The sequence below is a fragment of the Plecotus auritus genome (genome assembly GCF_963455305.1).
Source record: "Plecotus auritus genome assembly, chromosome: 3".
Taxonomy (NCBI): Eukaryota; Metazoa; Chordata; class Mammalia; order Chiroptera; family Vespertilionidae; genus Plecotus; species Plecotus auritus.
Window position 1 is genome coordinate 211,198,860 of NC_137772.1, and position 18,189 is coordinate 211,217,048.

The 18,189-nt window shown below is 40.0% G+C and overlaps 1 protein-coding gene across 3 annotated transcripts in view; it reads right to left on the reverse strand.

The window, feature by feature from the left end:
- BLTP3B (bridge-like lipid transfer protein family member 3B) overlaps positions 1-18,189 on the reverse strand; it is an 81,842-nt gene that overhangs the window by 63,019 nt on the left and 634 nt on the right. Inside the window, exon 2 of one of the 3 annotated variants that reach the window (XM_080662917.1) lies at positions 5,924-6,071. The exons of the other annotated variants lie outside the window; for them this stretch is intronic. The gene's annotated coding sequence lies outside the window, so the exon portion shown is untranslated. The remainder of the gene's footprint in view (positions 1-5,923; positions 6,072-18,189) is intronic. 3 annotated transcript variants of the gene reach the window in all.

Sequence of the window (18,189 nt, forward strand, 5' to 3'; positions counted from 1 at the left end):
AAGAAAAAGAAAAAAGTAAAGAGAAAAATTATGAACAACAAATACATATCTATCAACAAGCGAACCTAAAAATCAAGTGAATTAAAAACCTGAGGAGCAGAATAATCTGGTGAATATAATAGAATCAGGGGCATAGAAAGGGAGTGGACTGATAATTCTCAGGGGGAAAGGAGTATGGGGGGTTCATGAAGAGAATGGACAAAAATCATACACCTATGGATGAGGACAGTGGGGGGGAGGTAAGGGCAGAAGGTGGGGTGGGAAAGGGGTGGAGGGGAGCTATGGGGGGAAAAAGGAGAAATAATTGTAATAATCTGAATAAAGATTTATTTTAAAAAAAAAAAAGATCATCTACACTAATAAAAAAAAAAAATCATAGACTTTTGCCCTAAAAAAATAAATAAATAAATAAAAATAAAGAAAGACCCCCCCTGGCGCTCCAAGTTAGGAGCCAGCGGTCCCAGATTGTGAGAGGGATGTCTGACTGCCAGTTTATGGGTCCCAGGTTGGAGAGGGTGCAGGCCGGCATGAGGGACAACCCCCCCCCCCCGCCCCGCACAAATTTCATGCACCGGGCCACTAGTTTTATTATATTTTCAAAAGGGTTTTTGGACACCAAAAAGGCCAAGAACTATTGCCATAAAGAAAGAAAATTAATTTTAACTATCCAGAAAATAAGTGATTTCCACATCGTAATTTGATTTTTAATATCATTAAATTAAATTAACTTATTAGTTAATTTAGGGTGGCTGCCCAGCTATGAGTAATTTCATCTTCCCAAAGAAAGGCTACAGACATAGGGAAAGTTGCAAATCTAAGACAGTTTAACATATTTCCTTGCTTACAGCTGATTGATCTAGAGCAGTGGTTGGCAAACTCATTAGTCAACAGAGCCAAATATCAACAGTACATCGATTGAAATTTCTTTTGAGAGCCAAATTTTTTAAACTTAAACTTCTAATGCCACTTCTTCAAAACAGACTCGCCCAGGCCATGGTATTTTGTGGAAGAGCCACACTCAAGGGGCCAAAGAGCCGCATGTGGCTCGCGAGCCGCAGTTTGCCGACCACGGATCTAGAGTTTGACAAGGCTTCTAGGCTGTTTAACCAGATTCTTTGCTTCAAAATTTGAAACTAAAGCATTACCTTAGGATTGTGATGACAAATAATAAAGAATACATTTGAGAGAAAAACACAGATCCAACATTTTAAAACTTACAGGTACCAAAAAAATTCTTCCCCCATCATGTTCAATTCTCCACAACTGGACCCAATTCAAACACCCTTGAAAGGAACAAGTAATTGAAAGCACTAGCAAGCATCTCTAAACTGTGGGTCCCTACAGGGATTGAATTTCTCATTGCATATTATAAAAAGCAATATCTTTGTGTAAGCAAATTTAACAACTTCTGCTTGATTTTATTCAAAACAATATTTCAAGAAGAGAAAAGTACCTTACAACCACATGTTAAAGTCATACAAGAGACAATGTTCTTGGAGATACTCCCCAAAATCCGATAGACTGCCAAATCCTTTGGCTAGGAACATCAAGTTATTAATCTGCAACTAATTACACCCTTTCACAGTCCAGGGGCTTCAACATGCAGCCATAAAAATCCCTCTATATACTAGTTATACAAGATTGGATTAGTTTCTTTATTTACATATCTATAATAATAAAAGGCTACTATGCAAATGGTCGTGATGCCCTCACACCATAACGACCCATCAGCAGGAGGCTGCGTGTGCAGTAGGTACTGGTGGGCAGGGCTGCATGCTCCACGAGGCGAGGGGACATGAGGCTGCATCCCCCACCCGGCAAGGCTTGACAGGTGACATGATAATTTCCTTTCATCTCTGACACTTCCATTATAGAGAAAGGACGACTAGCAGTATTAAAATATTTCCTTTAATTCCCTCTTAATGTGCACAAATTTTATGCACCAGGCCACTAGTTATCAAAATAATTAAGCCAAATAAATTCTGTATATTGGGTCCTGGGAATACTCAAAAAAGGGTAATTTATCATGAGTACAGCCTAATATATATATAGCAAGACTTTAAGCCAAATGAAAAACAAACTGAGTAAAGCCATAGGTAGTGTTCATACTAGCAAAAAAATATCAAATAATTTTGTAAGTGGAGCACCTAAATAGTTCCTCTAAAGTCCTCATTTTATAGTAGAGAATTATAACCAAATTTGTACAATTTTCACTTAAAAGGTATTTTTGTTAAATTCCATTACCATACTGACCAATTTTCAATTCAACAATATTTTAGGATCAATTACCCTTCCATTATCATACTGATCAAATTTCAATGCAACTCAACATTTACTAGGCACTATAGGAGTACATGGCAATTTTCACCCTCGATCTCAATTTGTGAGACTTATTAAATATTTAAGGCATAAGTATTATTATTATGAAACCTACAATGTCAATAATGGAACAAGGATCAAGGAAGGTACACACATAATAAATTACCTTTCTTTTAACATTCTCAATTTACAGACTTTATTTGGCTTGGTTAGTTTTGTAATATGCATGTAAAGAATCAATCTTATCTAACCAGTTTTTCCACCAAAACATGTAAAGAATGAAAGAGGTTGAAAATTGGTAGGCTGTGAGCTATGTTTTACCCAGAAATATGTTTTGTCTGGCCTACATAGTGTTTTTAATAAACCTGATTTGTGGCTAACATTTAAAATGGGAGGACCTTGGCCCTGGCCGGTGTGACTCACTTGGCTGAGCGTCATCCCATGCACCAAAAACTTGCCAGTCCGATTCCTGATCAGGGCACATAACCAGGCTGCATGTCTGATCCCTGGTCAGGGTGAATGTGGGAGGCAACCGATCGACGTTTCTCTCTCACAGTGATCTCTCTCTCTCTCTCAAATCAATAAAAACGCTTATTTTTTAAAAAATGGATGAACCTTATATTGAAATCTGGGATTCTGAATTTTTGAAACATTGGAAGATCTGACACATACATCTGGCAAAAACTGAGTGTTGATTAGATAAAAAAGGCGTAATTACTGCTTTCAAAGACATCAGAGTTTATCACTAGAGACAAACACATAAACAAATCATCTCAGTACATTAAGTTCTTACTATGTGCCAGGCACTGTGTGACAGGTATTACAATAAAAATGAAATAGGATGCCCTAGCAAGTTTGGTTCAGTGGATAGAGCATCGGGCTGCAGACTAGAGGGTCCCAGGTTTGATTCCGGCCAAGGGCACATGCCCAGGTTGTGGGCTCGATCCCCAGTAGGGGGCGTGGAGGAGGCAGCCAATCAATGATTCTCTCATCATTGATGTTTCTATCTATCTCTTCCTCTCTGAAATCAATAAATTAAAACATTTTTTTTAAAATGAAATAGGCCCTAACCGGTTTGGCTCAGTGGATAGAGCGTCGGCCTGCAGACTGAAGGGTCCCAGGTTCGATTCCGGTCAAGGGCATGTACGTTGGTTGCGGGCACATCCCCAGTAGAGGGTGTGCAGGAGGCAGCTGATCGATGTTTCTAACTCTCTATCCCTCTCCCTTCCTCTCTGTAAAAAATCAATAAAATATATTTTTTTAAAAAAAATGAAATAGGATAAGAAGTAGGCACAAGGGAAGAGGTGATCAATTATGTTAAAAAGAATACTACTTTGCGCCCGGCCGGCATGGCTCCGTGGTTGAGCGATGACCGAATCAGGAGGTCATGGTTCAATTCCTGAGCAGGGCACATGCCCAGGTTGTGGACTTAATCCCCAGTGGGAGTTGTGCAGGAGGCAGCCAATCAATGATTCTCTCTCATCATTCATGTTTCTATCTCTCTCTCCCTCTCCCTTCCTCTCTGAAATCAATAAAAATATATATTTTCTTAAAAAAGAATACTGTTTTGGGAAGACTTTAAGGAGGAGGCAGCACTTGAGCTGTTTTAAGAGTAAGAGTTTTTAAGAATAAGAGTAAGGACATTTCAAGCAAAGAAGCAGCATATTCAAGGCTCATATACAGTAGGCAAAGATGAAGTACAGGCATCAGGTAGTTTGGAAAGAAATGATAAGCCTTGAAAGATGGACTGAAGCCAGATCATGAAGGACTCTTTGTTATCCCATGTCAAGAAATGTGGGTTTCATCCTACACTTTAGTACTGTTGCCAAAGTGCCATTTCAGAAGATTGCTCATGATTCAACGCAGGTGGAAGAAGAAGTAAAAAGGGAAAGGCTATGACAGCTGACCCAATTACTGACTCAACTAGAGGAACTCTATTTTTGTCTATTTTATGCAGTGACATTTTATTTTAATATGTTTTGGACAAAAATTCTAGTTATAAACAAACCTTTTTTAAGAGCTTGAACATGAGCCATTAAACGATTTTTATCAGGAAATTAAATAAGATTAGCATTTTGGAACGCTCTCTCTGGTAACAGTACCAAGGATGAAAAATGAAATACGAGACCAGAAGGGAATGAGAATAGTTAGTTGCAATAACTGATGCAAGAAATTATGAGTTAAATCTGAGTAATGACAACAGAGATATTCAAATATTAATGATATCTACTTTATGCCAAGAAGTCGGCTATGTGCTATGTTCAGGAGAAAGAACAAAATTCAAGAATTATTTAAGTATAAAGGAATCATAACTGATTAAAATGAGAAGGTAAAGAAATTACCAAGGAATTAAGCTTGGTAGGTAACTTGAATAAACTCATGAATAGCTGTGATTTAAACTGAGAAAAAAATCATAACACCACATCTCAACAGGCTTAGTACAAGCTAGGCCAAAAAAGATAGGTAAGGAGGTGCAATCTAGAAAAAGCAAAGGATTACAGTTATGACTATATATCAGGAGCAAAGGTCCCAGTGGATTTGCTAGAGGTATATACAAAATCAGAACTATCTTTGAATGTCATTATAAACAAGTTCTTAACTATCAATATCCTAGAGAAAATCTCAAAGGTTTCACTAATGGTCTACCTAGTAAGTAAGGTTAAAGCATGGCATCTCTCTCGTGGCAATGATGAGACCCAGGTACCGAAACGATAGTATGGAATCAAGGCAGACAAGAATATTGAAAAACAGTACTTATCATCATACCTATACAATTGCTAGCTAACATATGGCCAACAAGTTTATCAACTGTCCCATTACTAGTAGGATATGTATGTAATGAGTTGCACAATTCCACAGATGGCTATTCTTTAAGTATCAATTTCTTACTAGACTTTTAGAATAGGTTCAAAATATTTATGTGGATATATTTTCCAAGCATTAGAAGTAGTCATTGAAACTGAGTTTCTAGGATTTTCATAGAACCCTAAATTGAAAGAAATTCAGTGCCATTTCCACATGAATCTGGTTTTATAACCTAATTGCTTTCTCTGATAATGAATTTTAAACAGGAACAGGACAGAGGAGAAAAAGAATGGGGTGGGGAGTCCTTATATTCTTCAAAAATGAAACCTGTTTTCACGGCTGCTCATGAGTTATTTCAATCTCCTTAATAAAAAATATAATGAACATTAAGTAGACAAAATAAATTCTTAAATCCTTCAGTAAGAGAACTGATCAAAACATCTTCTTTATCAAAAGAGCCTTCATACCTCATTAATTAAATTAGACTACGAAGCCTTACCCATTAAAGAATGCTAATTACTATTTCCAAGTATCTGACTCTAAATTATAAAACTTCTTTTGGCAACATCAGAAAGCGCTGATTATAAGTGCACTGTCAAACCTTATATATTAGAAAAGGTATTCTAAGAGAGGAATTGCATGAGTCTGTAGCTACATCATTGTTGTTGTTTTTTTTAATGCAATTGGTATCTGACTAAAATAAGAATTAAAAATTACTCTCTAAGTATCTTTGAGATGGGCATAATAAGTGCTCGCATTTACAGAATGAAAACAAAATCGTGGGGAATAGAATTATTACCTGAGGGCAGGAAATTTCAGACAAAAGGTCCCTATTCCTGGTGAAAGCAAGTAGTCAGTTGCCAAGGTTTCTTAGACTCCTCTGGTACTCATTTGGGTGATTATGAAATTCACAGCACACCAATCTCCACCACAGCCAGCAGGGATCGCTGCAGGGAATGGGTACACAGGGGACACAGAAGGGAGCAAGTTTAAGGGAAGGAAGAGGAAAGGAATGATATGATAAAAATATTTAGCTGTGATTCATTTCGAAAAAATACAGTTGTATGTCACACTGGATTAACTAAAAGCAAACACTGCTAAAATTCTAAGATAAATTAACTATTTATGATTTCTTCATTCTCCTTACCACTGGAATTACTACTATGCTATTAAATTAATATGTATTTTTTAAATTTTATATTAAAATGCTAATTAACAAAAATGAGATGGCTACATTGTACAAAAGTTATACAAAGACTGAACTGTATAATTCAACATTAAATGAAACCAATTAGGACAAGCACTCTAAAAAATACAAATAGTCAAGTTAACTGTCAAAAGGCCCAGTTAAAACTAATAATCCTCACTTCATTTCATAGAGAATACTAAAGTTACCTATGAAAAATAACCAAACAACCCTAAACAATGGCTCGGTGGATAGAGCGTCAGCCTGCGGACTCAAGGGTCCCAGGTTCGATTCCGGTCAAGGGCATGTACCTTGGTTGCGGGCACATATCCAGTAGGGAGTGTGCAGGAGGCAGTTGATCGATGTTTCTCTCTCATCTATGTTTCCAACTCTCTATCCCTCTCCCTTCCTCTCTGTGAAAAATCAATAAAATATATTTTAAAAAAATAACCAAACAAAACAAAAAAAGAAAAATCCAGCAATAAACTACATCTGTATATTCAAAAATAAATTGGAGAAATATAGTATTTATCAGGAAAAAAGTTTTGAATCTAGATTTTTTGAATATGAATCACCTTTTAAACCAGTCAAACATGGATTCAGGGTAACTAATTCATGCTCTATGTAGCCTATGAAGACCAATGTATTATAAATTTATTTCTCCAGTCAGCTAACTATGTTTCTGAATAACTACTAGGTACCACAGTATTGTGGCAGATGTTAAAGATACAATGGTGGCCCTGGTTGGTTTGGCTCACTGGACAGAGCGTCGGCCTGTGGACTGAAGGGTCCCGCGTTCAATTCCGGTCAAGGGCATATGCCCAAGTTGCGGGCTCGATCCCCGTTGGGGGGCGTGCAGGAGGCAGCCGATCAGTAATTCCTCTCTCATCATTGATATTTCTCTCTCTCTCTCTCCCTCTCCCTTCCTCTCTGAAATCAGTAAAGATATATTAAAAATAAATAAATAGCCAAAACCGGTTTGGCTCAGTGGATAGAGCGTCAGCCTGCGGACTGAGGGGTCCCAGGTTCGATTCCGGTCAAGGGCATGTAACTTGGTTGCGGGCACGTCCCCAGTGGGAGGTGTGCAGGAGGCAGCTGATCGATGTTTCTGACTATCTATCCCTCTTCCTTCCTCTCTGTAAAAAATCAATAAAAAATATATTAAAAAAATAAATAAATAAAGATACAATGGCGAACAAGACAAGCAGAGTCACTGTCCTCAGAATTCAGAGCCTATCAGGATGATTCTGCCCTTTAAAGAGATGACAAGCTGCAGAATTAACAAATAAAACGAACATATATTTTAAGACCTAAAACATTTCAAAATGAAGATGAACATTTCAAAATGAAGACTAGCCTAGTTAAAGGTGCCTATGGAAGATGTACAAGTAAAATGAAGCCTGAGAGGATGTCCTTCCTGAAGGGACACAGACAATTTGGCTGTAGGGAAAAAACAAAAGGTGGGTGAAAAAGTCGGGATAGGGAAAGAAATGTAGCATTGGAAAACAATGAAAAATAAAATTGCAGCCAAATTTGGAGGATGTAAGTCATCCTTAACGTCTCTACGTACTTGCCTTAAATACTCTCTTGGTATGTATGCTGTAGTCAGATAAAATAGATTTCATAAGTATCCATTTTATATCACTAAGCTGTCATTTATGTGCTTTTATTTCATTATTGCTTTACAATTTTCTCTGACATTTAGACTACCTCCATCTCATTGTCTCTGATTATTTAAAAGTTGCAGAGAGTACTCTGCTTCTCTCAAAAAACTAATATTTTATCTTAAATTCTATTTACTCACTCATCTACCATATTGTTTCCAGAAGATATTCCTAAGTCTTAGTTTTATTTTTATCTTACAGAACCTTCTTTAAATACTGGTAGGAAAAATAAATGAATGACTTATCAATGAGGATATTTACAGTATTTCTTAACGATAAGATAAATCTTACATATTATGAATGCCCCTTTTTATAGTATACTAGAGGCCCAGTGCATGAAATTCATGCACAGGGAGGGGTCCCCAGCCTGGCCTGCACCCTCTCCAATCCGGGACCCTCAGGGGTGTCCAACTGCCGGTTTAGGCCCGATCCCTGCAGGCCTAAACCGGCAGTCGGACATCCCTCTTGCAATCCGGGAACACAGGCTCCTAACGACACGCCTGCCTCCCTGCCTGATCACCCCTAACCACCTCTGCTTGCCAGCCTAATGCCCCTAACTGCTCCCCTGCCACCCTGATCACTCCTAACTGCCTCTGCCTGCCGGCCTGATCACCCCTAACTGCCCTCCCCTGCCACCCTGATCACCCCATAACTGCTCCCCTGCCGTCCTGATCACCTCCAAACTGCCCTCCCCTGCCGACCTGATTGCCCCTAACTGCTCTCCCCTGCCGGCCTGATCACCCCTAACCACCTCTGCCTCAGCCTCTGCCACCGTGGCTTTGTCTGGAAGGATGTCCAGAAAATGTCCGGTTTAATTAGCATATTACCCTTTTATTAGTATATATTTAATTTATATATAAAGCATCAGAGCAGAAGAAAAATTTGGAGCAGAAACTCAATTTAATATCTAAAAATATACTTTTACCAAATTTTAATATCTCTGAATTTTCTGGTACTTACTACATTTATCCCTAAATATTAATTCCTAACAATAAAATTACAAAACGTTTACAAATAGACAACAGCAGATAAAAACAACACTTGATGCTATGACAGCAGGGACAAAAGAAGCCAGATAATGCCTCTATTAATGGTGTTTTGGAGTAGAAAAAAAGTACATATACATAAAATTAAGTCTTAAAGGACAGACTAATATGGAATTCAAAATTACTACACTACATTCATTTTGTCTGGAGAAGTCTCAAAATAAGTCAGTGAATTATCAGACAGACCAGTAGTAAATCTGATGCCTGAAAAAAAATCAAACAATAAATTGCTATATCCTGAATCATATTTGCTTCAGCTCTCAATTTTGTTTTAATAACTTGGTCTTGATATAACTATTCATATTTCACTCATATAAATAATCATTAAATCTTCTATTTGTAACTTACATTCAATCTGAGCTCCAATCACTAATATCAACTGATTAAATACCAATAGTAAATAAAAATATTAAATTACTCATCCTAAATATTATAATATGCAGAATTTAAAACATGTACGTATAACTAATAAGAGGTCAACTTATTAAGAAAATCTTTAAACAGGGAACTGTAGTATGAAGGTAAAGTGCAATATTGTAAAAAGTAATAATGCAAAAAAAATTATACAAGTAAAAAGAAATGGGTGAAGAAATTTGTTGGGGAGCACAAGAGACTTGGTAGGAAAGTTTATAAGAAGGACATTCTGATAAAAGGGAAGTGTGTGGAAGGCCGCCTGCCCTATTTATGAATTCCAACTTACGGAAGTGTCGAAGGCAGCACCCCTAATTATTCCTTGACCTTTCCAAACAAGCCTGTGCATATGCAGACCCCCAGGTGTTTACTGGAATCCTTATGCTTAATCCCTGGATGCCCTTGCCTAGAGGACAATGTAAATATGTGTCCTCCCAAGATTACTCACCCTACTGATTGTATCTAAAGATGAAAATTCCAAGGAAGGCCTAAAGAGGCAGACAATAGAGGCTGCTCTGGCTACTAAAGCCAGGGACCCCTTAGCCCTCTCTTGCACAGTCAAAATGTGTCTGAGTAATCTGTTCATCCATCGTTCAGGGGCTGCTGGTCAGCCCCAGCAGAAATTATGCTTCCACAATTTCAAAGAACTGAGTCAAAGGATTCCCAAGTTATAAAAGAATCTCGTAAGGGATACTGCAGCAGTAAGGTGAAACACCATGAGAGTACTAAAAGAAATGCTGAAAATGGAGTAAAAGAAAATCAAGCTATTAGGTGGGAACAACAGCCTGAGCAGGCAGCATAGAAAAATCAATTTAAAAGGGTGCTGGATCAGTCACGTAACCATTCAACACCTGTCAAACTTTAACCTTAGGCAGATGACACATTTCAATCTATATCTATAAAAGCCTATGTGACTGGAACGCCAGAACAACCAGTCGCTATGACGCACACTGACCACTAGGGGGCAGACGCTCAATGCAGGAGCTTCCCCCTGGTGATCAGTGTGCTCCCACAGCCAATCTCCTGTGGCCAGCCAACCTCCCCTGGTCCTTCCCCGCATCCAGCAGGCCCCAGCCGGTAGCCAGCACCCGGCAGGAAAGCCCCGGCCAGCCCTGACTGCCGGCCAGGCCTAGGGACCCCACCTGTGCACCAATTTCATCCACCAGGCCTGTAGTGCCTTAATAATTACCTTCTCACAGACAGCAACAAATCCCTTCTGATTCTAGAATGGTGATATTACAACATTCAGTGGACCAAGCATCCATCCCCTCTTCACCTAAAGTTTTCAAATCAATCTCCTGAAAGTAACTTTTGCAAGAATCAATATCTGTTTTTATGTGAAAATTAATGTGAAATAAAAGGGCACCTGCTTGCTTTCAGATACTTCTATATAATGCAGTTAATAGCCAAAATAAATAAATAATTAAAGATAATAATCCTATATAATAAAAGCCTAATATGCTAAGTGTCTGGTCGTCGTTTCAACCAATCAAAGTGTAATATGCTAATATGCTAAGGCCGCTCAACCACTCGCTATGATGTGCACTGACCACCAGGGGGCAGACACTCCGACCAGTAGATTCGCTTACTGCCGGGGTCCGGCCAATCAGGACTAAGCAAGGTGGGCCAGACATGCTCTGGAGCCCTCCCGTGGTCCCTCCCCAGCTGGCCAACCTCCTGAGTCCTTCCCCAGCCCGAACGTGCATCAGTGGGGTCCTTTGGCCTGGCCTGCGCCCTCTCGCAATCCAGGACCCCTCGGGTGATGTCGGAGAGCCAGTTCGGCCTGATCCCGCTCAACACAGGAGCTGCCCCCCCGGTGATCAGTGCACTCCCACAGGGGGATCATTGCTCAGCCAGAAGCCAGACTCACAGCTGGTGTGCACAGCAGCGGTGGCTGGAGCCTCTCCCACTTCCTTGGCAGCGCTCAGGATGTCCGACTGATGGCTTAGGCCAGGGGTGGGCAAACTTTTTGACTCGAGGGCCACAATGGGTTCTTAAACTGGACCGGAGGGCCGGAACAAAAGCATGGATGGAGTGTTTGTGTGAACTAATATAAATTCAAAGTAAAGGAGCGGAGGGGAGAGCAAGAGAACCGGATAGAACAGCCGGATCCGGCCCACGGGCCGTAGTTTGCCCACGGCTGGCTTAGGCCCACTCCCCTAGGCCATCCCCTGAGGGCTCCCAGACTGCGAGAGAGCAGAGGCCAGGCTGAGGGACCCCCCCACTTCATGTGCACGAATTTGATGCACCAGGCCTCTAGTAAATAAATAAATCCACCCTTAAAATTCTGTATTGCATAAACCAAAGGATAACCACAAAAAGAAACATCGTTGCCATACTAAAACACGTAGTGTAAATTAGTTCACAAATAAAAGGGATCTTCATAGATAAGTGAAAGGTATTCAAATTAATGTGTCCAAAACCAAACTCCTGATCTTCTTCTATAAGCCTGTGTCCTCCAACTTAGTGAACAGCAACTCCACCTTGTCAGCTGCTTATGTCAAAAACTCCTGAGTCATCCATGACTGCTCTCTTTCTTTCTCAATCACATTTTATCTGTCAACAAAATCCTGTAGTTCTACCTTCAAAATACATCTAAAACCTGATGATATCTCAACAACTTCACTGCATCTACCCAGGTCCAAGCCATTATCTTTCTCATCTGGATAGTTAACACTTAACTGAGCTCCCATCTGCCCTTGCCCTCCCATTATTTATTTTCCACTTGGGTGCAGAGCGATCCTTGGTTCCAAGCTTTCCAGTGGATTCCAATCTCACTCAGTTAAAAGCCAACTCAGTACAAGGCCCCACAAGACCTGGACTTTGATTTCATCTTCCTCTACACACTTCACTCCTCACTCCACGTCACCTGTCACCTGCATCCCTGGCCTAGATATGTATCAAAATAACAAGCAAGCTTCCACTTCTGGATCTTTGCATTTGCTTCCACCTCTTTCAGATCTCTTCTCAAAATCATCTTTTTCAATTAAGGCTTCTAGAATCAACAGATTTAAAATTGCAAACCCCATCCCTACCTCCATGCACTTCTTATTCCCTTTCCTGACCTACTCCCAACCCCAGCACATACCACAAACCAATAAAATGTACTTCACTTATTTATTATCAGCATCCTCTGATTAAAATGTAAACTCCACTGCCCTGGCCAGTGTGGATCAGTTGGTTGGAGTGTCCTTGACCTGTGCACCCGAAGGGTCAGAGGTTTGAGTCCCAATCAGGGCACATACCCAAGTTTCGGGCTCAATCCCTGGTAGGGGCAAGCACAGGAGGCAACCTATCAATGTCTGTCTGTCTCTCTCTCTCTCTCTCTCTCTCTCATGTTTTTTAAAAGAACATGTTTTTTAAAAAACAAAAAGAATACTAGCCCTAGCTGGTTTGGCTCAGGGGATAGAGCATCGGCCAGCAGACTGAAGGGTCCCGGGTTCAATTCTGGTCAAGGGCACATGCCTGGGATACGCGCTCGATCCCCAATAGGGGGCGTGCAGGAGGCGGTTGATCAATGATTCTCTCTCATCATTGATGTTCCTATCTCTCCCTCTCCCTTCCTCTCTGAAATCAATAAAAATATAGTAAAAAAAAAAAAAAAATCCCAAATTTAGCCCTGGCCAGTGTGGCTCAATTGGATGGGCATCATCCTATGCACTGAAAGGTTGCTGGTTCAATTCTCCGTCAGGGCACATGCCCCAGAGATGATTTCCTGGTAGGGGGTGTGCAGGAGGCAGCTGGTGAATGTCTGGCTCTCACATTGATGTTTCTCTCTCTCTCCCTCTCCCTTCCTCTCTCTCAAAAAAAGTTTTAAAAATAATCCCCAAATTTATAAAAGTAAATTTATTTATAATCCTAAAAGGGAACTCAAATTTTTCCCAGTTGCCTAATCCAAGTAAAGCAAATTTCACTAATTTCAATGGCAGTATATAGGTTACATTTAGTTATACTGACTATGCCAGAATGAGAATTACTAGTTTTCCAAGAACTGAGACCGTATCTTGCCCATCTTTGAATCTCTAATACCAAGTACTCAAGACCTAGTATACATAAACTTTCAAAAATTAATTATCGAGCTTTGCCATAAAAGTGGAAGATGTAAATAATTAGCCTATCAATAATTATATAAAATTATCATTAAAGAAAATAATTTGACAGGCTAAATAATCTATGTTGTATTTCCTTTTAAGAATGTCCAGAGGAACAATTATAGATTTAACAGTATTCATCTCCAATTACATGCATCTTAACTTCTTCAGCAATTAACTTGCACAGCCTTATCTGAAACCATGTACTAAATTAGGCCCATTCCACCTCTAAAATCTTGAACTTTAATATAACTCTTTCAGACAAAACCTCCAAATCTTCCAGTTCTTTTATTTGTTTTTCTCAACTGCTCTTCCACCTAGATAAAATTTCCAACCCTTGGATGGTTCTTTCCCTTTCTCAACAGGCTATCAGCTGCTGCCCTCCTCCTTCCTTCCTTATGCAACCTAAACAGCCCATCAATACACTGTGAGGCAATCTAAACTCTATTACTTTGCCATTCAGTCACAATATTCTGCCAAATGCTCAACCCTTCCTAATCTATTATATATTCTAAATACTCAGCAATCTTGTCAGGCCACCCACCCTTTCTACTTGTTCCTTCCCCTTAGTTTAGGAAACATGTCTTGTAGAGATGTCAGGTAGTTTCTCCTACCTAGATGCTTGGAGCTAGCCTGGATCCAGTCCCTTTCCAAATCTGGTTCTCCAACTTTCCCATAAATTCTGTGTGATACTGACATCCTTCCAATACATTACTATTCTATTTAAATTAACCAGAGATCCTCTGTAGATTCTTTATCTCCACCCCAGACAACTGCTCCTGAACCTTGGACTTCAAAAACCAAACTGATAACCAGGCATCTTTAGTGATCATGTCCTTCTTTTGTCTAGAATTCCTCATTAAGTCATCTCCTAGGTTGAAGTTAAATTGAGGCCCTCTGGCATGTAATTTAGTGTAGTGCCTATTAAAGACAACAAGCCTGACTCAAAATACTAGTTCTTCCCATGACCATATCTTTGCTGTACCTATAATTCTTTGCCATTGCTAACGGACCAATGGATAAATAGAGCTGGGCCATATAGATTCTCTCTCCCAGGAATCTGAAACTTGACAGGAAAGATCACAGATTGGGAGTTGTGAGAGATGGGATAGCACCCTAAAGCAGTGGTTCACAACCAAGAGCCTTTTTGCCCCCAGGGGACATTTAGCAATGTGTGGAGGCATTTTTCATTGTCAAGACTGTGGGGGTGGCTATGGGCATCTAGTGGGTGGATATTAGATATATTGCTCAACATTCTACAATGTACAGAGCAGCCCTTCACAATAAATAATTATCTTGTCCAAAATGTCAACAGTGCTGAAGTCCAAGATCTCTTTCATGAGGTTCCAGGAGCTGGCTAGTTCTTGACCTTCCCCTTATTCCGTGACCTACCTCAACAGCTTTTGGTTACATTTAACTTTTTACCTAAGTTAAACAGAGCAAGGTTTTGTTGTTTACAGACAAAATAACTTTCAGTAGCACAGTAACCCTAGTTGAATCATCTGACATACATGTGTACAATTTAAACCAGTTTCTCAACCTCAAAACTATTAACATTTGGACCAAATACTTTATTGTGAGGGGATGTGCTGTGCATTGTAGGATGTTTAATAGCATACGTGGCCTCTATCCCTTAGACTTAGTACCCTTGACCACCCCCCCCACTTCCCAACACCCCAGTTGTGACATTTAGAAATGTCTCCAGACATTGCCAAATTTCCCCAGAGGGGCAAAATCACCTCTGGTTGAGAACTATACAAAGGCTTCACTCAGGTGCAGTGTATGTCCTGCCAACTCCCACTCACCAGTAAACCTTGTGCCCATTACAACATGCCTGGAGCCAGAGGGGAAGGGGAAGCATTTGTATCTGAATCTTCCCTACCCCTTTTTAGGTCTGGCTTAAATATACCCCATCTTCCAGCTTCTCTCCCCCTACCTCTCGCCTTTGCTCAAGCACTCACTTACATACACAGTAAAAGATAATGAGGCCTTGAGCTGAAGGGTAGCTCCTGCTCTTATTTCCTTTCTGATACTTGTTATAACTTTCTTTAGAACTTTCCATTCCCTTGTGAAAAAGGACACTCCTAGGAAAGCTTCCAAAGCATATTTTGTGCCAATTACAGTCTGAAAGATCGGAGTAATTTCTCCTTCAAAGACTTCCTGTTTCACTTCTCTTAAAATATAAGGACTCCAACCCCCACCCCACCACATACACAAATGGCATTCTCTGTCTCTCCCACCTTCTCTCCCAGCCCGGTATCTGTCAGTTTCAGATCAGCTCCAAGTATACAAACATGCTTAGGACAGAAACTAAACTAACTGTATAGATTTAAAATAGTTCAGCATTTACTCAAAGCCAGTTTCTCGTGTGCCTATATTAAGGTAAAACTGGTTTTGATCTTATAATTTCACCATACTTCAATCTCAAGGCTCAGAGTAAGTTGGTTCCTGTTGGTTCCCAGATAGCCTTCTTCCTTATTGGAAGACACGCTATATATGAAGAGTCATTTTCCTAGTCCTTCCTTTCTAGGACACCATAAACATCACATTTATTCAATGATTCAATTACCTGTTGCTTCCTAAAAACCAAGGTAAAGTACCATAACATTGGTGGCATAGAGTTTTGCCTCAGTTTAAAAAAAAAAAAAAAGGCAATGTGAGGGAGAGTCGGTTGATTGGTGCCATTCATCCATTCATTCAAAAAATAGTTGTTGCCCTGGCCAGTGTGGCTCAGTTGGCTGGAGCATCATGCGATGCATGGAAGGGTGGTGGATTTGTTTCTGGGTCAGGGCACATACCTGGGTTCCCCAGTTGGGGTACCTACAGGAGGCAGCCTATTGATATTTATGTCTCTCTCTCTCTTCCCTCCCCCCTCTCTCCCTTCCTCTCTCTAAAATCAATAAAAAGCATATCCTTGGTAGGGATTTAAAAGAGTTGTTGAGTATACATTATGCTAGACTCAAAACAAAAATCCCTGCCATCATGGAGTTTACATTCAAGTGCAGGATACAAACAGCAAATAAATAGTATGACAGATAAGGATGAATGCTATAGAAACGTGTGGTCAGTCAGATAAGGCCTCCTTGGAGAAGGTGTCATGGTTGCATGCACTGGTCGTATGAAATGTTTATTATTGGAAAGTAATGTGTTTTAAGCATTTGCTGTTAAACTGTATTAAACTGGCCGAAACCGGTTTGGCTCAGTGGATAGAGCGTCGGCCTGCGGACTGAAGGGTTCCGGGTTCGATTCCAGTCAAGGGCATGTACCTTGGTTGCGGGCACATCCCCAGTGGGAGGTGTGCAGGAGGCAGCTGATCGATGTTTCTCTCTCATCGATGTTTCTAGCTCTCTATCCCTCTCCCTTCCTCTCTGTAAAATATCAATAAAATATATTTAAAAAAAAAAAACTGTATTAAACTGTATGCCACATAATCACATCAATACAGTGACATCTTCACTGCCAGATAATTTGTAAAATTAAGCTTGACCCAGGTAATTTCAAAGTTCATCACTACTTAAATAACTAGTATTTATCATCTTATTTTATCTATTTCATCCTTTAGATTTATAAATAAAATTAAGAGCCCTTCTCAACTGTTCTGCAGGAGAATGAAACTGAATGCCCTAAGTATAAGGCACTCCCCGATTGAGTGAACTTTCCTCCCTTGCATCTAGAATGGAACTGCGTACTATCACCCTTGGGAGGGTGAGAAAAGAGAATTCAAATCATTTTTCTGTAGGTCTGAATATTCTTGTGGATGTAAGTATAAGAGAGGCTAAAGGACATCTGATAAATCAGACATTACCCAACTAATCAATTAAAAATAAAGTTAAAACCTTCTTCCAAAATAAGTTATTCATATGGGCCATAAGTACAATTTTAAAAGAAACTTTTTAATTAGTGGTAATTTTGAGAAATGTATATTCATAAACGCTACTATAATTTGTTACTTTAAAAAACATATCTTATTTAATGTTATAAGGAAAATATTTGCTGAATCACAGAAATATTGTTGTACCCCTACATATAACCTGTGGTATACAACGATTTGTAGAATCAACTCATCGTACCCAAGTCTTTCCCTACAATGAGTTCAAAGTAATCATTAAGTTACAGACAACAGGGAAAAGTATCATAACCAAGCGCTTTGGATCCGCGGTTAACAACTTAGAAACCAGATCTCACAGTTGGCCTGCCTCTTGAGACAAATATGGAGAAGCCAGGAGCAACAAACAAATTGCCAGCTTTACTGAGTCATGTTTCTGACTAAAACCGCTTATGAAATGGAAAGAACAAGTCTTGGGTTTATCGCCACAGATGTTGACTCCATGAAATTTATGGGTCTCGGGTTTTAAAAAAGCAAAAAACTCTTTTGCAAGAATGACGTGGGGCTAAACGACTCCAGAAAGAGCTTGTTGTCAAAGCTGGGAACTCGGGCTATTTACCTAAAGCAAATCCTAACTGTGCAAACGGGCACACCCTCTAGCATCAGAGCGGGAACGGCGAGGAGGGGTGAACGCAGAACAATAACAAGGTTAACATTTCCCAGAGAAGACAAGCCTCTGCCCCGAGAGTCCGGGCTGCGCCAGGCGCCCTCGGTTTACGGAACCGCTCTGCTCCGAGGGGACGCGAGCCCGAGCCCGGGTTCAGGCCACCACATACCCCGC